We start from the raw sequence: 23,916 nt of genomic DNA on the forward strand, positions 1-23,916 counted from the left end.
CAAGTTGCAGGAGTTCATGACCAGAAGCTCAAACACACACTTGGTGCCACCACTGGAAGACCCCGAATCTGCACTTCACAAGAAAAAGACACCCTTGCAAGAATTGAAGTCAGCCTTTTCTAGGAAGTCGGGAAAGAAGACAGGAGAGTCCAGCTCATCAGCGAAGCACAAGAGCAATTTTGAGCATTTGGAACACACACCCATGCAAACCGAGTCCGAAAGCGATACCGAGCCAGAATTTGAAGAACACACAAGTGAACCCGAGAACGAGCCAAGGAACGAGATGGCAGCGATTGAAGAAATGTCCATGGGAGCATACAAAAAGCGGATCCGAGATGACATGGGTCCTGGGTTAGTCCAACCCGCAATTCCTGCCACTGCCACATTCGAACTAAAGGGACACATATTGACAGCACTGAAGGACATCCCATTTTTCGGGAAGGATCATGAGGATGCTTTTAAGCATCTGGACGAAGTCAACGACATTGCTGATTACTTCAATGTCCCAAATGTCACAAGAAATACAGTCTTGCTTAGGATGCTTCCTATCACTTTCAAAGGAGCTGCTAAGGAGTGGTTAAAAGCACTCCCACCAGGTACAATCACCACTTGGGCTCAAATGCGTGAGCAATTCCTGGACCAGTTCTGCCCGCCATCCAAGATAGCCAAACTCAAGAAGGCGATAGCCAACTTTGAGCAACAAACGGGGGAGTCACTATACGAAGCATGGGAGCGGTACAAGGGCCTACTCAGAAATTGCCCTCAACATGACCTAAATGTGCAGCAAGAGATGTCAATTTTTTATGATGGGGTCAATGTAATGACAAGACAACTCCTTGATTCTCAAGGACCGTTGACAAAGAAAAATCCAAGGGAGGTCAAGGAGCTCATCGAAGAATTCGCGAAACACTCTCGCGAGTACCATAACCCGAGGCAAGACGGAAGTAAAGGCGGTGGAGGGACCCAAACTGAAGAAATTGCAGCTGTCATGGCCATGCTAAATAACATGGATCGCCGGATAACACAAATGGACCAGTCGATACATGCCCTAAGAGTGGGGTGCGAGCGATGCAGTGGTCCACACTTGACCAAGGACTGCAATATGGATGAGTCTGGGAACAGAAAAGCTCAAGTGTGCTACTCTAGTGGGGATAAGTTTGATGACGACTGGAGGAAACCAAAGAAGGAGTGGCTGCCCTATGAAGAGTATAAAAAGCAAAAAGAAGAGAAGTATAGGCAAACAGGTCGAGGCTTTTACCAAAAGGAGCAGCCACCAATCGAGAAGAAACCCGACCTAGAGACCATTTTGATGAAGTTTATGGAGGCTTCGGAAAAGAGACATGATGCCATGGATTCCGCTATCATGGAACAACAAACCTTGATGAAGAACCAGCAAGCCTCCATCCACAACCTTGAAGTACAACTTGGTCAACTAGCCACTTTAGTCCATGAAAAATTGTCCCCGAAGAATCCCGAAGTAAAAGCCCAATCTCACGTAATGGCCATCGATACTGAAGAAGATACAATATCCGAGTTCCTAGAGGCGTTGGAAGAACAACCGCAGCAGCCCAAGAAATCAAGGATCAAAAATGGAAAGAATGCTGAACCAGGCTCGCCACGACGTGGCACGCCTCTGGACACGACGTGGCGCAAGTCTGAGCAAAAATCTTTGGAGCCTATTCCAGATTATCATCCACCTATGCCATTCCCCACCCGTGCAGCACTTAGTCAACTGGAGAAGGAACATTTAGAGTTTGTGAAGCATGTGAAAGGGATTCCAATTAATACTCCCTTTGTTGACTCCTTATCCAAAGCTTCCGAGAACCAGAAATTACTGAAAGACTTGATAGATACGCGAAGGCAATTAAAGAAACAGTCTACAGTGATTCTAAGTGAGCAAATTTCAAAAGTTGTGTTGGGAGAAACACCAGAAAAGATGGGGGATCCTGGACGCCTCACTCTTCCATGCGAGTTTGGGAATAAAATGAAGGTTAATGCTTTAGCCGATTCCGGGGCTAGCATTAATCTAATGCCTTTTTCATTTTATCAAAAATTGGAGATTCAGAAGATGAAGGCTACAAAGATGAAGATTCACATGGCGAACCGTTCAGTGACACAACCCCGAGGCATAGTGGAGGATATTTTGGTGAAAATCGGAAAATTTGTTTTTCCAATAGATTTTGTAGTCTTGGATATGAAAGAAGACACGGATGTTCCGATAATCCTTGGTCGGCCATTTCTTAACATTGCTGGTGCCCTGGTTGATATCCGCGAGTCCAAGCTCACTTTGAGGGTTGAAAATGAACAAGAAGTCTTCGGGATAAGAAATGATTTTCAAGAAGATAAAGAAGAAGTGTTCACGATTAATGAGGAGAATGAACTAGAAGAGTTGGAAAAGCTTATGGAAGAAGAGATAAAGGTAGTTCATCAAGCCAAGAGGACAAAACCCAGGGCATCTGTTCCGTATTTGATTGAAGTCATAGCTTACAAGAACCCACCTTCTTGGGTGAGCGAAGAGGACGAGGAAATGACAAGTGATGAAGAGGAAGTCACTTCAAAAGAAACAAGGCCGGAGGTGAAAAAAGAGGGGAACGCTATGGAGAGCAAGGAACACACAAAGGGCACAAAACGAAAGCATGAAGAAGATGGAAAAACTAAAAAAGAAAATTCAAAGAAGGCGTATAAAAGGAGAGTTCAAGCTTATAAACGGCGGTTCAAGGAACAAAAGATCCTGGTGGTAGACTCTTCCGAAGAGTCAACGTAGAAGGCACGGAGTCCAGCTCAAGACTCCAAGAAAAAGAAGCGCTTCTCGGGAGGCAACTCGAGTTTGGTTTGCAATTTTCTTTTTTTTTTATTTATTTTCTTTTTAATTAGGAAAGACATCAATTCATCATCTAAAAACCGGTAATAAGCAGAGAAATAGTTGTAGGGGACTTTAAATAATGAAATATTTGCAAAGAAATTAGTCAATTAGATGAATATTATTAAAATTTGGCATCTGACAGGTCTCACGACGTGGGCATAGCCAGCCACGTCGTGGGCTTAATTATAATTCGCGATCTGAGGAAATTTAAGGTCCACGACGTGGGCAAAGCCCGCCACGTCGTGGCCTTTAAAAATCAGGGGGGGACCAATCGCTTAAAACCCTTTGACCGAGAAACCCCTTATCCCCGACTTGGAAGACTGCCGCACTCACGGGAACATCACGACCCTACTGCCAATTTCTTATTATACTTCTAAATTCGTTGCAAGATCTTGCTAATTACTCCATTTGGTACGTGTTTTATTTATTATTTTGCAATTATTTCTTCCAATTTCAAGTTGTCGTGATTAGGGTTTGAATGATTCACGAAATTGGTTGAATCTAGTGTCCGATTTTAGTTTCCATGTTATTTAAAAGTCCATAGAAACAAACCCCAAGAATTATTTTTATGGAAATCGCACGTAAACATGTCCGATTCAGCATCTGGGTTCGACAAGCTCCACGACGTGGCGCAGCCTGGCCACGTCGTGACTTCTGGCAGGCCCTTTTATATATGTTTTAATGTGTTATTTGTTTGCTGCTTTGCTTTGCTCTTGTTTGCAGAAATGAGACCACGACGAGCTGTCCAGCAGGAAGAGGGCCCGATAGATGTAGCAAGCATACATCCTCTATATCAATTCCCTCAAAACATTCCCCGACCGTTGCTAACAACCTACGAGAATCGACTTGGATGGTTATACAATAGGGAGTTTGCAATAGCCCCAATTATTGATTGGGGATGGCTGGGTAGAGTGGGAATGGTAGTGGAACTGGAACGTTATTGGTCGAAGACTTATGTTGGAGATCAATTTTCGTTCACTTGTCACGGGTGGAGGAATCTATTCGCCATTCAAGAACCCGTGTTCCGGGAATTGTCGGTAGAATTTTTTTCTACCGTTTGTTTTGAAGAACGCACCCTTGATGTCACCTACAATAGGGCACTTGTGTTTCGTCTTGGAGGTGTATATCGTGAGTGTAGTCTTCGGGAGTTTGCTTGGCGTATGGGACTCTATACGGAAGTGGAGACGCAATCTCCATTTTTTATTCCTTTCTTGCTTGGATGTGTGCGGGATTTTACTCCAGGTACTTTGGATGTGCAGTTTTGGCTGGGCATTTCTAACCATGAGTACAACACTCGTGACTCGAGTGAGTCACAAATACGGAATCCTGTGTTCCGATTTTTGCACCGCCTTATCACGTTTTCAATCAATCACAAGCATCATGGTGATAAGGTCCCCATCCAGAATCTATTTTATTTATGGACACTTATTACCCCGGGGGTTTGTTGTGATCTGCCTTATATGTTGGCAAGGTTTATGGGGAAGAAAGCCGCCAATTCTAGGCCTGGGAGCCCGATTACTGGGGGGCATTTGGTTACTCGCCTGGCTAGGTCATATCAAATTTTGAACCCTGACTTTGTGAGGAATCTCACTCGATTCCCGGACACAGACTTGACCATTCAAGTCTTGGGTGTGATGCGCGCGGTGGTGAATATCGGGGGTCGTTTTGTTATACCACCGACCGATGACGAACAGGAGGAAGTGCAGCCGGGACAGCAGCCACCAGCTAGGCCGAGGCGTCGGAATGTGCGGGCTAGAGGTGAGGTCGAACGAGAGCGTGCTGCTTCGCAGTATGTGCAAGGAGTGCCCACCGACCCTTTTCAGAGTCGGGTGGGAACATATTTGGATAATCTACGAGGTCATGCTATTTACCATACCCAGCTTACTGAGGGTATCTATTCGCATTTGGGTGTGACCCGACCACCTTCTATGCCACCACAATATCCCTATTTTCCGACATGGGAGGAGCTATGGCGTTCACAAGATGATAGAGCAGGGCCGAGTGGAGCACAAGATCATGATGATGATTGATTTGATTTTATTTGTTCTGTTTTTGAGTAGTTTTTTTTTTTTAACTTTAGTATGTGATGTAAAACTTTATTAAGACTATTATGTTACTTTATTTTTCTTTTGGGTTGATCTCATTTTTTCAGATTAGCGTTGGAATTCTAAGGAGCATAGAAGGTTAACTTTCGAGTCGTGTTTGTCTAGTCAAAGAAGCTAAGAGTCGTGAGTCGGAACCACAATTCAAGATAAGTGTGGGGTCTATTAGGAGAGAGGTTATAGTTGGGAAATATATTTGCATAGAAGCGTCGGAAACCAGTTAGTCATTGGTCAAAGCTGCTAGAGTAAATACAGCAAACAACTCATTTTCTGCTGAGGTTCAGTTTCCACGACGTGGACTCCTTGTGCCACGTCGTGGTGCTCTTGCAATTTTTGGTAGTTTAGTTTTTTGGTGTTTGCGGTGTCAACCCATATCACGATGAGATCTAGTTTACCATTGCCACATTTTTCCTTACAAATACACACTTTGACGAATTGAAGTTTCGAGTGCGGTTCGTGGTTTATTTACGTATTCAACCAGTTTTCCACCGGGTTTCGATTTTTGAAAGTCCAATTGTACTTTGTCCACGCTTTTGGAGATGCTCACGCCACTATCCCAGGGGAGTCTGTTCCTTTTTCTCCCTTGTCTTTAATTTTGATTTGTTTTATACATACAATGAGGGCATTGTATGAAATAAGTGTGGGGTAGGGGTAGAAACAGTAAATTGCTAGTAAATTGCCAGAAAATTTGGAAAATTGAAATTAATTGAATCTAGTACTAATAATTTGAGCTATAATTGCTAGTATTATGCGGGATGATCCGATGAAAGTTCAAATGTTTAGTTGAGTCAATACACGTTATAGTGCATTTGTGGCTTCCCTTATTTTAGTGAAATCATGGAACAAAAACATAACCCCGCTTGGTTTGAGGGATGCAATATGTTTAGCAGCCTAAACCTGAAATGTATCCAGGAAAATTATTATCATTAACCAATAAAGGTTGAGGTTGAGCGCCTCTGCTTAAGCATGTAGGGTTTTGAGTGAAAAAAGTGAGTTACATGTGAAAAAAAAAAAAAGAGAGAGAATTACGAAAAAGTTTGAAGAATTTTGGAGCAAATAAAGGGAAGATCAAAAGATCAAAATTCTGAAGAAATCCAAAAAGTTGAAGATACCCAAAAAAATCAAACAAAGGTGGTGAATTCAAAGAAACTAAAGATCAAATGTCAAAGAAATGAAGAATTCAAATAGAGCTCCATAGTGGTATCGAAAAATTGTAATTCTAGTTTATGTACGCTTAGGTTGCTCAACTAAAAATACCTTGAGGTTGGGAGGTTTTCTGCGGATGGATTCGGAGGGTTGCATAAAATGAGCATTGTTCGGAAAAAGTGGGTGAGTGTTTATGAAGATTGTGAGTATTTAAAGTATGGGGGGTACTTTAGGAGAATTTTAGACACAAATGCATGCGTTGAGGTTTTGGCATAATGGCTGAACTAGAGTCGGATTGTTCTGTGTAGTTTTAGTAATTAAGAATTAAGTTGAAATTTGCTTGAGGGCAAGCAAAACCTAAGTGTGGGGTATTTTGATATTGCCATATTTACACTTATTTTTAGGCAGTATTTAAGTACATTTTTATTAATAAATTGATAATATGTTTAGAATAAAGATATTTATGAGTTTAAATTGTTATTTTCAGTCAATACAAAGGATTTTCGAAGAAAGGGACCAAAGGTGACAAAATGGGGAACATGGGAGGCTTGGAAGACAAGAAAATAATAAATTCACGATAAGAGCTAATTTCACGACGTGGCGATGAAGCCCACGACGTGGCATGGGTGTTCAGAAGATAAGCATCGCGACGCGGAGGATTTCCTTGAAGGATACGGATTGCTTGAAGCCCACGACGTGGCGCAACCTGGCCACGACGTGGCGCGAGTTTTTAAGCATTATATAAGTTCTGATGATTATTACGAAAAGAGAGACTGGTGGCAGAAGAGAAAGAGTTCCAGGAGACGAATAAGAACAAAAGAAAGGCTCTGGAAGAGGGTTTTCAACACCAAAAGAAGTAAAGGTTTATTTTTAGAACATGTCTTTCATTAGTTTTAGCTGTGTTAGTTTAATTACTATAATGAGCAGCTGAATCTAGCTACTCTTGTTTAGCTAGATGAAGCTTTGAACTTATGAATAGTTATATGATTATGGATTAAGCTTAGTTGGTGAAAATTTGCTTGTGTTTGATTTGTATGACCTAGCATGTTAATATTTGTTTATCTAATTGTTTAATTACATGTTCTGTGTAGCTTAGTGACCATTAAACTGCATGAACCTGTTTACCTAATAATTTAGTGAACATTGAATTGTTAGAGCTAGGATTGACCAATCTTAGTTAATAATTAGAATAAATAAAGTTTAGCTGTGCTAGAGAACGAGAATTGTGATCATAATTGCGTTTACACAACAAATCTTATATAACATATTTTCAACTATAATTGGTTCTGTGTTTAATTATGTGTGAACATACATGGTTTGACATGAATTAGTTAAATATTGGTAAGATAGAACTAAATTACTAATATAATTAAAAACCAACTTAGTAATCCGTAATTGTTAGCTAGCCATAAGGGAAAAGTGGATTCAATCTAAACAAGAGTGTGTGTTTTTACTTATTGAATTGGATTTAAGTTCATCTGATCTTGTAAAATCAGATAAAACCCTTTATTAAATCTGTTAATAAATTAGGTTAATTTAATAGTAAGTAAATTAATTAGAACACCGTTCCCTGTGATCGACACCCGACTTACCTAAGCTATACTGTAATCTGACTAGGTACACTGCCTATAAGTGCATAGATAGTCTAAGTTTGTTAGGTTATAAATATTAAAATTAGTGGGTACTTTTGTGCACATCAATACACACTTAGGGTTTTCGAAATAGGGATGGATGCTGAAGTGGTGAAGAGTTTTGAGGCCATAATGTTCTTTAAATAGGGTGAAAACCCTAAAATTAAGGTTTGGTCTCTGTGTGAAAATGTCTGGCGTCCATCATAGAATGTCTGACATTCTATGCCAAACACCTAGCGTCCGAACGTTGGGCTTCCTCATGAAAGCGTCTGGCGTTTGGACCAAATACCTCATCATCGGGATGTTACAATTCTCCCCCACTTGACTTAAACTTCATCCTCGAAGTTTGCTGCAGCGAATAACTTAGGGTAATGCTCCCTCATTTCAGTCTCCGGCTCCCAAGTCTACTCAGAGCCTCTCCGATGCTACCACTGAACCTTTACCAAAGGTATCTCCTTGTTGCGTATGACCTTCATCTTTCTTTCTAAACTAGCTATCGGCCTCTCGGTATAATTCAAGCTCTCATCGACCTGGATATCATCCAAAGGAACCACCGTCTCGTTGTCCAACACACACTTCCGTAACTGAGAGACATGGAAAGTATTGTGGATCTGAATGAGTTCACTCAGCAAATTTCACCGATAGGCCACTCTGCCTACCCCTGGCGATCACACGGAAAGGTCCAATATATCGGGGACCCAATTTCCACCTCTTCCTGAAGCATATCACACCTTTCCAAGGTCAGACCTTCAATAATACCATATCACCGATCTGAAACTCCAACTCTGATCAGCGATGGTTGGCATAGCTCTTCTTCCAACTCTTAGTGGTCTGCATGTAACATCCCGAAATACCAAGAGTAGAGTGAAGGGCTAAAAGAGTAAATGGGGAAAGAGCAACTCGGCGAGTCCATGTGTGGACTCGGCGAGTAGAGTCGCGATTGGGTCGCGTGTTAAGTAGCCGACTCGGCGAGTCAATGAGATGGACTCGGCAAGTAGGCGCTGAGTGGAGAAAACCCTAATTCTCGGGGTTGAGCCCTATTTAAAGATCATTATGTCTCCTTCTCAGCCTCTCTATCACCCCTTGAGTCCCAGAAACCCTAATTTCGAGGAGAAACACCATGTTTGAGCAAATTGGAGCTTGGAGAGGTGATTGTTGAAGAGATCCTAGAAAAGAAGAGGTTTGGAGCAAGGGGCTTTGCTTGGAATTGAGTTTCATTGCAGTTGGTGCGTCCTCTTGGAGGTAATATCTCGCTTTTGAGCTGCTATTTCTTTAATGCATCATTTTGGGGGTGTTAGAGACCATATCCTTGGATGTATTGGAGTCTAGAGGTTAGATCTGAGGTTGCTACCTCAGATCTGGAAGGGAGAAGGATCAGAGAGCATGAAAGTCCCTGTTTGTGAGTGATTGATGGAGCTATTTTGTCCCAAACCCAAACCCTAGAGTGAAAATGCATAGATCTCTTTGGATTCACGTAAAGTTTGCCACTTTACGTGATGGATGAGTGGTAGGAGGATAGATCTATGTTTTGGAGCAATTGCATGGCCTGGAATGCTTCTGAATGGATTCAGACCGGTGGTACTTGGCGAGTCACATGAGTGTACTCGACGAGTTGCTTGAAGATGAGCTGGGACTCGGCGAGTTGGAAGAACAACTCGGCGAGTTGGATGAAGATGGCCTGGAACTCGGCGAGTTGTATGAACAACTCGGCGAGTAGGTTGATGATAGTCTTGGACTCGGCGAGTCTATTCTTGGACTCGGCGAGTCTTGTCGAAGAGTCCCGATATTCGCTGGATGAGTCGAGAATCGGTGAGTCAAGGGATGACTCGGTGAGTTGTGTGCGAGTGGACTCAGAGTTGTTGGACTCGGCGAGTCTCGGGGTGACTCGGCGAGTTAGGTCGCGGATTGAGTGAAGTACTGATTATGGGAACTCGGCGAGTCATAGGGTTGACTCGGCGAGTAGGATCAGTCAGGGGTTGACTTTGACCAAGAATTGACCGTTGACTTTTAGGGTTTGGTCAGCGATGTGGCCTTTAGGCCAAGAGAGGGGTAGAATAGTCTTTTACCCTTAAGAGGGTGCATTGAGAGGATTGATTCTAGTCTCGAGAGTTATAGTCATGAGAGTTTTTACCTTACGTGTTAGGCGGTGGCGAGTTCGAGATTCAAGTGTGGAGATATCTGCTTTCTGCTTGCCAGGTGAGTCTTCTCACTATACTTTACCTTGAGTAGGTAACCAGAGTTATGTGACAGAGTATTTGTATGCTATGTATGTTATGTGTTGTACTGCATTATTTCTATGTGATTTATGTTGTGCATGTTTGCAGAGTTGGAACCGAAGGGTTCCTAGAGTTAGAACCGGAAGGTTCACAGAGTTAGAACCTGAGGGTTCACAGAGTTTGGGTGCGTGGACCCATAGAGTTATAGCCTCGAGTGGCTTATATGTGTTATATGTGTGGTATTTTGGGGAACTCACTAAGCTTTGTGCTTACAGTGTTTGTGTGATGTTTTGCAGGTTTCTTTCGGTATCACGGGACGGCACCGGCTTGATTGTACACACCAGAGAAAGAGTTATGTTTTGGAGGATCCTGGTTTTCTATGCAAGTGAAAATGGAGTTATGTTTTGTAATCCGATTATGAATGAGATTCTAAACAAGTGTTTCTAAGAATAAAATGACTATTTTAAATGAAAAATTGTTTTGAAATTTTCGGTGTTACACTGCAGTCCCTACCTGATCTACTGAATAATCTCCGTGGTCTAAAGGACTACTTTGGTCCTTCCCAAGACCCGATGACCAACCAATTAATCACTGATCCTTAAGAATCCTTTCGAGGTACTACCAACATCGTCATGCCAACCCCGCACATAATTACACCATCGTGATGAGAACCAACCGGTCATATACCAAACTAGGCCACACTCATATTTGGTTCCAACAACCCTGCTTAACTATCTATTGAATCTACTCATGTTTAACCTTGATCTACTAACCAACAATGGCACTAGGGCCTACCCCCGATCTACTATTTAACAGCAGCACTCGGGCCTACCCCCGATCCACTAACCAACAACAACACTCGGGCGTACCCCACACTTACAAATATCACATAATACAATCCATTTTAAACCCAACCATTATCCCAAAACCGAAATGCAAATATTTGTGTCTATAATTCCTAAAATCTTCCCAATACTACATACTCACAATCCTTATGAACATTCACCCTTATTTTATACGTCACTCATTTTTGCAACCCTCCAAATCCATCCTCAGAAATCTTTCTTAACCTCAAGGGATTTTTGTTTAATCTTCCCAAGCATACATAATATCTAGAAAGAAATATTGCAATTTTGATACCACAATGGAGCTCCTTAAGTTCATTTCTTTGATATTCACTCTTTGATTGCTTCGAATTCAACACCTTCTTGTTTGATTTTTTTATCTTCAACTTTTTGATTCTTCAGAATTTTTGATCTTATGATCTTAATACTTTGATAGCTCCAAAATTCTTACAACTTTTTTTTTGTAATTTCTCTATTTTTTTATATAACTCACTTTTTCCCTCAATTCCTACATGTTTAAGCAAGGGAGCTTAACTTCAACTTTTATTGGTTAGAGATATTAGTATAAGTGCAATGACTACATAAGCTCTCCTGGATGGATTTCATGTACACACTGAAAAACTTTTTACATCATACAAACTACCAAATTATCTTTCATAGCTCATGACTTTTCACTAGGAATTGGGAAGCCACAAATACACTATAACATATATTGGCGCAGGTAAACATTTGGGCTCTCATCGGATCATTCCATACAATACTAGCATTTAATTTTTTAATTATCACTAGATTTAATTTTAGATTATTATTTCAAATCTTTCTAATAATTTTTTAAATCATAGTCATTTTTTTTAATTTTTTTAATCAGAATGCTTATTTTCCTAAATTCAACCCCCTACCCCACACTTTAATGTTGCAATGTCCCCATTTCATAATAAAACAATTAAAGAACATAAAAATTAAAGAACCATTCTTGAACTCTGACACTTGTATGAAAAGCTTAGATTTCTCGTATAATTGTTAGATACAGTACTTCTAGACCTTCTTCTTGCAAATGCAAATGTGTCGGATCGAATGAAATCAAAAAACCATTCTTGAAAAATATGTTGAACCGCTGCCACGACATGGGAAAGCAAAACCACGTCGTGGTGTCGAGCAAATGGTCATCAAGGTCGAGCAAAATAATGTAGCCACAACGTGGTTTAAGTATGTCACGTCGTGGTGTAGTCAGATTCAGTATCGATTAAAATTTTTGCCATGACGTGTTGATGATGTACGTCGTGGTGCCTTCTCAGAGAATCTTCTAAGATTAAAACATGTAGGCATCGACTCTTTGTAATGTGTAAGACCATCCCCACTCTTCTTTTTAGTAAATACGCTTCAAAATGCTTTTCTCATCATTATGTGGGAACCCCACACTTATGCAAAAACTTGTTCTTCAATTATGATCTTCAAAAATCGCACGACTTCTTCAAATTAAGCTCCTTTATTGCTTCACTTTTGTTCAACACTACAAAATAATATCAAGAACTAGTGAAACATATCATCTTCATTATGTGGGAACCCCACTCAACGTTGCGTCACATGGAAGTGTAACCTCCCTGTTCTCCATCATCTTTAGCCTTATTTGTTTGTAGGCAACCCGTCTGTTGAATGCCTTTCTTGAGCTTTCTTGCATTGTTGGGTTGACATCTTCTTGGTGCTTTCGCTTGGGTTCTTTCCTCATTCCCATGTCTTTAGCTTTTGTCTTGTCTCTTTCCTGGTGTTTGTTGTCAAAATGAGGCTCGTCATATTCTTCTTCTTTTTCTTCAGTTGTCTTTGTGACTTGATCTGGTGGCCTTGTAAAAGCAAACACCTCAAAAGTCATTGGCGTTGACATTGGATGTTTCGAATGATTTTCATCCTTTTCCAATTGCTTTTCAAGTTCTTTATGCTCCATGAACATTATGTTTCGTTGCTTCATCAAATTTTCCTTGGCACGAGATGGGAAAGGAAGAGGTGGTCGATACGGTTCAACAACAGAAACATAATAATCTTCTTTTATTCCCCACGACGTGGCACTATTGCCTCCATATCATGGCGACTAGGCAGCTTCACGATACTCTTCTTCTTCTTTCTTTTTTATGTTGATTGACTGATTAGACTCCTCTTCAAGGTCCTTCATATGCCCCAATTCATCTTCTTCTTTTGTATCAACGACCATGACTTGAACCGTAGGGATTGACTCGACTTTTCTTGAAGGTAGATCCGATAGATTTTCTTGTACAAGTTTTGTTAATTGCCTAACTTATGTGTGTACCCACGACGTGGCCAAGATTCCTACGACGTGGCCAAGATGCCCACGACGTGGTTGCCGATCAAACAGAAAAATAAATGTAGAAAAATTAATGTTTTGTGGTTTTTACCCCAAAAAAAGGATCGAATAACTAAAAACAATTAAACTAAAAATCAAATAAGTCGTTCCCTGGCAACGGCGCCAAAAACTTGATGTGCACAGAAATATACCTATCTAGCTTTAAATTTATAACCTAATGAACTTAACGAGATAGAATGCGCCTAGGCAGTATACCTAGTCGAATTATAGAATAGTTTAGGTAAGTCGGGTGTCGATCACGGGGAACAATAATTAATTAATAAAATAACTGCTAAAAGTTAAACTAAGAAAAACAACTAAAAAGGGGTTTTTATCTAATTTTACAAATTCAGATCAACTAAATTAAAATGTTCAACTAATTACTACAGTAAACAACTAGAAAGACGATTTAAAACCAAAAATAAAAGATACTATCGTTTAGCTTCGAATCCCTCCTTTTTCCTATGGTTGATTTCAAGACAATAGATTAATTCCGTTAGTTACCAAATAAAAGTTACTAGCCATCATGGTCAGACTAACTAGCATAAATGAATTCAACAACTTTAACCCCAATGATCATGCAAGTTAAGGATACTAAATTGATTTAAAAAGTAATTTGGACTCTAAATGATAAAATCTACACACTACTATTCCATGGTCAATTCTAGTAATCAAGCAAATATTATGATCAAATACTACTCTCTAACACAGTTAAGCAACTAACTTATCACCTACACTAGGATATGGTCAATCTCTAGCTCTAGCAATTTAATGGTCATAAACAACTAGGTAAATCAATTTTCATGCAATTAACTGCAACTTAACTACACAAAACTTGAGACTAGGCAATATAGATAGATATTTTAATAAGCTAGGTTTAGATTTATCAAACAATATTTAAAGAAAAACCAACTTTATCAATCCATCAAACAAGAAATCAAAACATAGTATTTAGGATTTCATCTAATCTAAATGAAAGCAAGGGTTTTTAGCCTATAATCACAGCTGATGAACGCATAAACAATAGGTAAACAAAGTTAAGCATCATTAAACTAACCAAACCAAATGTGTGGATGCTAATGCTTGCTCCAATCGACTTCCTAGCTTCAAAATCGACTCCAAAGGGTTATTAGAATGGTTTTTGTCGCAATACTTCTCCAGAAAGTCATCTCCCAGTCCCCCCAAATTCGTCCTAGTGTTCGGATACATACATACATACATACATACATACATACATACATACATACATACATACATACATACATATATATATATATATATATATATATATATATATATGCCTAAAATCTGGCCACCACGATGTAGTAATGGCACCATGTTGTGGCCTTCGTGTATATCCCGTATTCTCCAAGTTAGTGCCAAGAATCGCCAAGATTCCATTCACCACATCATAGTGGGATCACCACGTCGTGATTATCAAGAATTGACATTTTCTCAAAACATGAAAGTTGTCCAAAATTGTGTCAAGTTTTTAGATCATTTTGAATCACGTCAATCGGAGTTACAAGTCATGAGATATGGTCAAAATACTTACGAGTGGTCAAGCTGTCCAACAACATCCTTTTTGTGTCATCTTCTTCTCTAAGTTCGTATTTTCCTGCTTCCAACTTCCATATTGCTTCCGAGGATGTCCTTTACGCTACATAATAGATATTAAACATAATAAGTACGTTTTGTTCTATAATAAGCATAATTATAGCTGAAAGTATTAAGGTATGATGTAATATATATATATATATATATATATATATATATATATATATATATATATATGCACTTATCAAAAATTAACTGATCCTATCGGGTCTTCGGGCCGTGACTCAGACCTCCAAGCCCCAATCAGACAAGAACAAGCAAGAAAGCCCTCATCACACCCTTCAACCTTGGTCCTTAACAACCTAGAGTTTTAAGCATAAGCACTCCCTACTTAAGATGCCCTAACTAAAACTAATACGGCTAGGCGGAAGTCCAACAGCTGGAAATGACTTTAACATGAAACGGAAGGATCCAACAATTACACTGAAGTCTTGAACCTGGCGAATTTCAACTAAAAACCGAACCTAGGCATAAGGTTTTCCTGCTACAAGGTACCACCCTTCCCCAATTGATATATACTAAAGTCTAATGACCTTCAAATTCTTAGATGCTCAAACTATCTTGAACCCTACTACTTGATTCCAACCATTATTATCAAATTACACAGGAAAATGTGAATCTACGCAACATTCATAAATCCCAATATACACATGCAAGATGATGACAAGGATAATTAATCCATTCATACAAGAAATTAAATTAAACAAGGCCAACTAGGTTACTTCCATTTAATTGATCATCCGAGTTACAACTGAACTTTGAAACTAAAAAAAATACATATAGCCACCACTACTTCCACGATTGCTAACAAGAAAACTGCTAGATCAACTCTCAGTATCTTGGACTTCGGTTATCCCATGACGACCATCGACAACTGTCATGCTAAGGGTGTAGGACCCAACACCTCATCGAAAACAAGAAATGGACAACGAGCTCTAATGTGGCCTTCCTAACTACAATGAAAACAAACTCGAGCACTTCGCTTGCATTCTCTTCCTAAATGACCCTCCTCGCCACACCTGTGACATACAAAAGATCGACACCTCCCTCCAATTGATCCCGAACACTAACCGACGGACTTGAACCGCTTCGTTGCAGGCTGGGACTGATCTGGGGCGTGATGCTGCTCCCTTGTTTGGGTCTTTATCTTAAGCTCTCTCCACCTTGCGGCATCCGGAAGCTCAACAAGAAAGCGATAGCGTTGGATGGACACAAACTGCTGAATATCTATCTTGAGCATGCCTAAATACCGAGTCATATGAGCTTGCTCAGAAGCAGCAAGCTTAGGGAAATGCATAGCTCTCTCTGTAAACATCCTGGTGATCTCCATCATTGACTTAGTCCCGTGCCTCACATCTAAATATTCCTAGGCCAGTCCCTCCGCTCCATCAATGGGACATATCTTGAACGAAACAACTCAGAGAACCACCCCCATGATGCTGCAGCCCGCTGCTCCGGGGTGTATGAACTAGTAACCAGCCTCCACCAATCCTTCGCTCTAGATCGATGAAGGTTCAGAGCGTAGTTGAACTTCTAGTCAGCTGGTGTGACATCCCCATTTTCACGGCCAGAAAAGACTGATGTTGTTTATGCTTTATAAAAATCAGAGTACTTCATTTTATAAAAATGTTGCGGAATTTGTTCCCAGAAAAACATGGTAAATACGTTATTAAAACATTTTCGAAGAAACGTATTTATTTCATTTTAAAACGTTTGGGATGTCATCGTTAATACAGAAACATAAGCATAAACAGAACTTACAATTATTTACACTAGTGATCTACATCTCTTTAAATCTCTCAGTGTAATGTCACTTCATATCAACACCTGTGATATAAATAAACTGAGTGGGTCAGGTTGGGAAACCTGGTGAGTACATAGGGTTTTCAACCCACAATAATATAATTATTATGTTTAAACAATCAAATAATCAACCCAATTACCCATCCCCATTATCTTCTTTATTCTTAAGGATCTACCCTAAGAATCAGCTATTTCTCATTCATTCATTCCTAAGGATCATCCTAAGGAAACAACATGAAGTCCATTGTTGCCAATGACACTTTGGTCAAGCGCAGCTGCTAATCTTGTCACTTAGGCTCAGCTGCCAGAATTAGGACATTTTCTATGAGGCGCTTCTGCCGGTATTGACCTTTAAACACTACTGTCATGGTCATAAGGCTCCCTATTAGGCGCAACTGCCGATACTATCCTTAGAGCGCAGCTGCTAGGACGTTTACCGTAGATCTAAATCATCTACGGGTTGTGGCGCAGCTGCCAGTGCTCATCTATAGGGTACTAGGTCCACTGCTGCCAATGTATACCTATAGGGCACTAGGTCCGTACTACTAATGTTCCTCTATTTCAGCTTTTATCCATCATCATTCATCTACCCATGTTTTACCCAACATATTTTGTAGATATAAAATACTTTATACAGTTTACATCATTTAAAACATGTATAAAAATCTTTCACCAGCATAGACAACAAGTATTCAGACAATATGCACACATAACACGTAATTTATATTAAAATACTTCATATCTATGTGTAAGATGAAAGAGACCATGCACTCACTTGAGAAGGTGGTGACTCGGTACTCGGACAGCGCTTCGTTTACTTTAAAATAATTTCCTTCGACGAAACCTAGTATTATTACCACTAGATTTTAGTCTAATATTTACCGTGACTAATTATTAGTCTTATTATTATTATTATATAAGCGTTTAAACAATACTTTCCAACCACTATGTACAGACAGGGGCTAGACATAAAACACCGGAGGGCAGGACCATTTTGGCATATAGCACTTCTGAAATCCAACAACCCTATGCGGCCCTTTAAACCAGATTCCCCGTACCGCGAGTAGTTAAAAAGATATTATAACGACACTTATATAAGTCATAATAATAGCTCAAATATTTATTATAAATTTATAATAACAATACTAATTTTAAATATAAACTATATTTAAAATAGGGTAAGCATAACTTACTTACAAGGGGATTTTAGCTAGGAGTCGGGCTCTGTAGGGGCAGAACTTCGTCGCTGAATCTTTCTAAGAAAGATTCGTGCAGCGCTTCAGCGCTCACCTTACTATACTAAAACTACAGAAAGAGAAGTCGAATCACGAGGGACCGAAATGCTCGGGGGATAAGGAGAGAAAGACTCTTGAATCAAGAGAATGGTGCAAGAAATATGAGAGCCCAAGCCTCTTATTTATAGTAATTGAATTTACAAAAACTACCCTTCATAATTACTTAATGACCTTATAGTTATATAAACAACTAAACACCCCTTTATAATACTATTTTAAATAGATTTAATGATATTTGCACTAAACTAATGTCGAAAGAACTCAACATTAGTCTTATAATGACCGCATCGTCGATACCTTTCTAATGATATATACATATGTATATATATGTGTACGTATATATGATTTATACTTTATTTTAATACGTAAATATGCTATTATAATTTGTAACTCGTTCATACGAACTCCGTTTTTGACGTTATTTATATCCACGCGTAGGTGGAGACGTACTCTACAACTTTCATTTAGACTCCGTCGGCTAATTTTGACTTTATTTTTAAAGTTATATTTTTAACAGGTCGGGACAAGATTGGTCCGTTAAAATCTCATAACTTCTTCATCCGATGTCCATTTTCGTCTGTCTTTTTATTGTTACGCTACTAATAATGATATCTTCAATTCTCGTTTAGGTTGTGTCGGCTAAAAATCGCTCGATCTAATATTCGAATTTCGGACTGTACACTGCTAATCCGAAACTTCGAAAAATCGTAACTTCTTCATACGAAGTCAGATTTGGGCGTTCTTTTTATCGAAGTTCTTAGTTTAACATATTCTACGACTTTCGTTTAGAGCGCTAAATCTAAATCTCGCTCTATCATAAATTTACTATTTACGCTTCCCGGCGCCGTGCCGGTTCCGACGCGAAACTTCGACGGGTCATAACTTCTTCGTTATAACTCGGATTTCGACGTTCTTTATATGTACGGAAACCCTGTGACATATTCTACAACTTGGTTAAGATTATTTATTCTAAATAATCTTTTTGTCGAAAAGTCGTTTTTGACCCCTATTGCCTCTAAATTGACTAGCCCGGATCTGCAGGCGTTACAATTATCTCCCCCTTTTGGATGATTACGTCCCGGAATCATCAACGAAACAGGGTCATATAATGACTCCATACGTCATCTCTTCATCCTAGGTAATAATTATAACTTCTACATTCCTTCAATTCTATCTCTTAAACTCATTGACTGTAAGAGTACTCGATCGTGCACCTGCTCTCTACCTCAGGTTAGACTCCAAATTATAACCTTCAAGTCACAATCTCGATCCTTGCTGGATACGGACTTGAGATAAGTTCTTTTATTACTACTATAGATCGACGTGTCATATTCTAATGACCTATCATCGTATGTTGCAACACTTAGACTTAGGTCTCTTAGAGTTAAATTCTAAAACAGACTATGCCTTCCTTCATGTTCTAATGTGATATAATCACACTTTAACATTAGGCATTTCTAGCAACCAACTTCTTTAACAACGAGTGCGATACTTCTATTGATCGCTTTGATTTCAACCGTTTGGTTTAAGTCGGACGCTACATCAAACTTGGTCCTCTGAGCCACACAACATACTCATCGTAGTCGGAATCGATTCGATATGACCACTAGGGTCGGAATATCAACAATCTTCTTAGTCATTACCGAAACGATGGTAACAACACACTTGAATAAAACGAAATCAATTACTAGCTTCTTGGTAACCTTGTGACTTTCCCTGATCCAAGTGTGAGTCCTGTGCTTCCGGTAGTATATGCCTCTACTACCATTCACACCTACTCATACACGTCTCAGGTATTGTCCCACAGTTTTCCAAGTCACCACACAAGAAAATCATATAACAGCTTAACACATCAGATATCAAAACGAAGGTTTTTATTATTCCTTGAAACTATTACATAGGTGTTCAAGTTCACCCTAGAATATGCCTCTAACAGGCTACATCATACGATTCTATGGCTACCTCATAACTCGATCTTTGGATGTCAAGTTGTCACTCCTGAATCCTCGCATTGTCATCTGCTTCGTCAAGGATCATTTGAAATGCTCTCGCCTTTGGCTTTGGCGGCACATTTGGCTTTGTAGCCCCCTCTCTCTTTGGGCAATCTTGCTTGAAGTGTCCTTCCTCATTACATTCGTAACACACCCTTTTATTGAATTTACACTCGTTGGCATAATGCCCATGCTTCCCACACTTGAAACAAGTTACTTCCTCACTGCATTTTCCAGAGTGTTGCTTTTTGCACTTCTCGCACCATCTTTCTTCACTCCCTCCTCCTCTAAACTTCCTGGTACTTGATTTGCTTCTCTCATCGGGCTTCGCAGACCCCTCAAACTTCCTCTTTTCGCCAACCTCGGTCTTGTTGGCGGCTCTTCCCTTGATCATCTCCTCAACCGACTTGGCAGCCCAGATAGCTGCCTCCAAAGTAGGTGCCTGACGCACTGGCACTGCATATTCCCATGGAAGTCCTTTTGCGTACTTGTCAATTTTTGTCAGCTCATCCGGAACAAGACGTAAGGCGAACTCCATCTTCTCTGTGAAGTTGTTGGTGTATTCATCAATAGACATGCTTCCTTTCTTTAAGGTAAGGAATTGGTTTTCTAGCTCGAGCAGATTTTGGGCTGAGCAGTACCTACGTTTGAAATGCACCAGAAATTCTACCCATGTTAGTTGCAAGGGCTCATTGGGGCTCAACGTCTTTCCCAAGGTATTCCACCATCGTACAACACCTCCTCGAAACTGACGCACTGCAAACGTGGTCTGTTGTTTTCCCTTGCAACCGCACGTCATGAAAGCTAATTCCATCTCTGAGATCCAATCCATGACCCCGATCGGATCCTCCTTTCCAGTGAAAGTCGATGGCTTGCAAGTCAGAAAATCCTTGTACTTGCATCCATTCCTCTTGACTTCGTCATCTTGGTTGTTTTGTCGAACTATTGGTGGGTTGACTTGACCAACAGTCCCACTGTAGTTTCCTTCCTCAGTCTGCCCTTCGTTCAACTTGGGCTGTTCGATCTGAATAGTCGCTTCCTCTCGATTTTGCTGGAGCAAACGTCTGGTTTCCTCCATTTGACGATCCAACATTGCTTGGATCATCGCTTGCACTCCTGCCATCGTTATTGGCTCAGCAGCGGCTACCACAACCGGTATTTGCTCAATCGCTGGGGGTTGATCTCGGTTCCCATTTGCATTCACGTTTCCGCTACGGGTTCTTGCCATCTTGATCTATACGCCGAATAAGGTGAATCTAGACCTTTACTTAGGATTGACGTTTAAATCATTCTTATCACTCTGAAACGTTTATATGCTAGTTCTAATATCGTAGTTAAACGCTTAGAATCCTAAACACATAAGGTTTCCAGATCCGGTCGGCAACAAACCATAGATCCGAACAAATAACAGCATATCAGGCACAAGCATTTAGCACATAAAAGCATTTTAGGCACAATTCCTAAAATAAGCTAGTGCTCACACCTCACAATCATCGCTTAGCATTCTAAGTTTAAGTCTAGAAATAAATCCATATTCCTAGTTCGCTTAAACTAATGCTCTGATACCAACTGTGACATCCCCATTTTCACGGCCAGAAAAGACCGATGTTGTTTATGCTTTATAAAAATCAGAGTACTTCATTTTATAAAAATGTTGCGGAATTTGTTCCCAGAAAAACATGGTAAATACGTTATTAAAACATTTTCGAAGAAACGTATTTATTTCATTTTAAAACGTTTGGGATGTCATCGTTAATACAGAAACATAAGCATAAACAGAACTTACAATTATTTACACTAGTGATCTACATCTCTTTAAATCTCTCAGTGTAATGTCACTTCATATCAACACCTGTGATATAAATAAACTGAGTGGGTCAGGTTGGGAAACCTGGTGAGTACATAGGGTTTTCAACCCACGATAATATAATTATTATGTTTAAACAATCAAATAATCAACCCAATTACCCATCCCCATTATCTTCTTTATTCTTAAGGATCTACCCTAAGAATCAGCTATTTCTCATTCATTCATTCCTAAGGATCATCCTAAGGAAACAACATGAAGTCCATTGTTGCCAATGACACTTTGGTCAAGCGCAGCTGCTAATCTTGTCACTTAGGCTCAGCTGCCAGAATTAGGACATTTTCTATGAGGCGCTTCTGCCGGTATTGACCTTTAAACACTACTGTCATGGTCATAAGGCTCCCTATTAGGCGCAACTGCCGATACTATCCTTAGAGCGCAGCTGCTAGGACGTTTACCGTAGATCTAAATCATCTACGGGTTGTGGCGCAGCTGCCAGTGCTCATCTATAGGGTACTAGGTCCACTGCTGCCAATGTATACCTATAGGGCACTAGGTCCGTACTACTAATGTTCCTCTATTTCAGCTTTTATCCATCATCATTCATCTACCCATGTTTTACCCAACATATTTTGTAGATATAAAATACTTTATACAGTTTACATCATTTAAAACATGTATAAAAATCTTTCACCAGCATAGACAACAAGTATTCAGACAATATGCACACATAACACGTAATTTATATTAAAATACTTCATATCTATGTGTAAGATGAAAGAGACCATGCACTCACTTGAGAAGGTGGTGACTCGGTACTCGGACAGCGCTTCGTTTACTTTAAAATAATTTCCTTCGACGAAACCTAGTATTATTACCACTAGATTTTAGTCTAATATTTACCGTGACTAATTATTAGTCTTATTATTATTATTATATAAGCGTTTAAACAATACTTTCCAACCACTATGTACAGACAGGGGCTAGACATAAAACACCGGAGGGCAGGACCATTTTGGCATATAGCACTTCTGAAATCCAACAACCCTATGCGGCCCTTTAAACCAGATTCCCCGTACCGCGAGTAGTTAAAAAGATATTATAACGACACTTATATAAGTCATAATAATAGCTCAAATATTTATTATAAATTTATAATAACAATACTAATTTTAAATATAAACTATATTTAAAATAGGGTAAGCATAACTTACTTACAAGGGGATTTTAGCTAGGAGTCGGGCTCTGTAGGGGCAGAACTTCGTCGCTGAATCTTTCTAAGAAAGATTCGTGCAGCGCTTCAGCGCTCACCTTACTATACTAAAACTACAGAAAGAGAAGTCGAATCACGAGGGACCGAAATGCTCGGGGGATAAGGAGAGAAAGACTCTTGAATCAAGAGAATGGTGCAAGAAATATGAGAGCCCAAGCCTCTTATTTATAGTAATTGAATTTACAAAAACTACCCTTCATAATTACTTAATGACCTTATAGTTATATAAACAACTAAACACCCCTTTATAATACTATTTTAAATAGATTTAATGATATTTGCACTAAACTAATGTCGAAAGAACTCAACATTAGTCTTATAATGACCGCATCGTCGATACCTTTCTAATGATATATACATATGTATATATATGTGTACGTATATATGATTTATACTTTATTTTAATACGTAAATATGCTATTATAATTTGTAACTCGTTCATACGAACTCCGTTTTTGACGTTATTTATATCCACGCGTAGGTGGAGACGTACTCTACAACTTTCATTTAGACTCCGTCGGCTAATTTTGACTTTATTTTTAAAGTTATATTTTTAACAGGTCGGGACAAGATTGGTCCGTTAAAATCTCATAACTTCTTCATCCGATGTCCATTTTCGTCTGTCTTTTTATTGTTACGCTACTAATAATGATATCTTCAATTCTCGTTTAGGTTGTGTCGGCTAAAAATCGCTCGATCTAATATTCGAATTTCGGACTGTACACTGCTAATCCGAAACTTCGAAAAATCGTAACTTCTTCATACGAAGTCAGATTTGGGCGTTCTTTTTATCGAAGTTCTTAGTTTAACATATTCTACGACTTTCGTTTAGAGCGCTAAATCTAAATCTCGCTCTATCATAAATTTACTATTTACGCTTCCCGGCGCCGTGCCGGTTCCGACGCGAAACTTCGACGGGTCATAACTTCTTCGTTATAACTCGGATTTCGGCGTTCTTTATATGTACGGAAACC

General features: G+C 39.6%; 1 non-coding gene across 1 annotated transcript; it reads right to left on the bottom strand.

Moving 5' to 3' along the window:
- Positions 1-667: 667 nt before the first annotated feature.
- Positions 668-774, bottom strand: LOC111890815 (small nucleolar RNA R71). Its single transcript, XR_002850018.2, has one exon. It is a non-coding gene; the product is annotated as a small nucleolar RNA R71 (small nucleolar RNA).
- Positions 775-23,916: the final 23,142 nt, after the last annotated feature.

This window comes from Lactuca sativa, chromosome 5, assembly GCF_002870075.4.
Source record: "Lactuca sativa cultivar Salinas chromosome 5, Lsat_Salinas_v11, whole genome shotgun sequence".
NCBI lineage: Eukaryota > Viridiplantae > Streptophyta > Magnoliopsida > Asterales > Asteraceae > Lactuca > Lactuca sativa.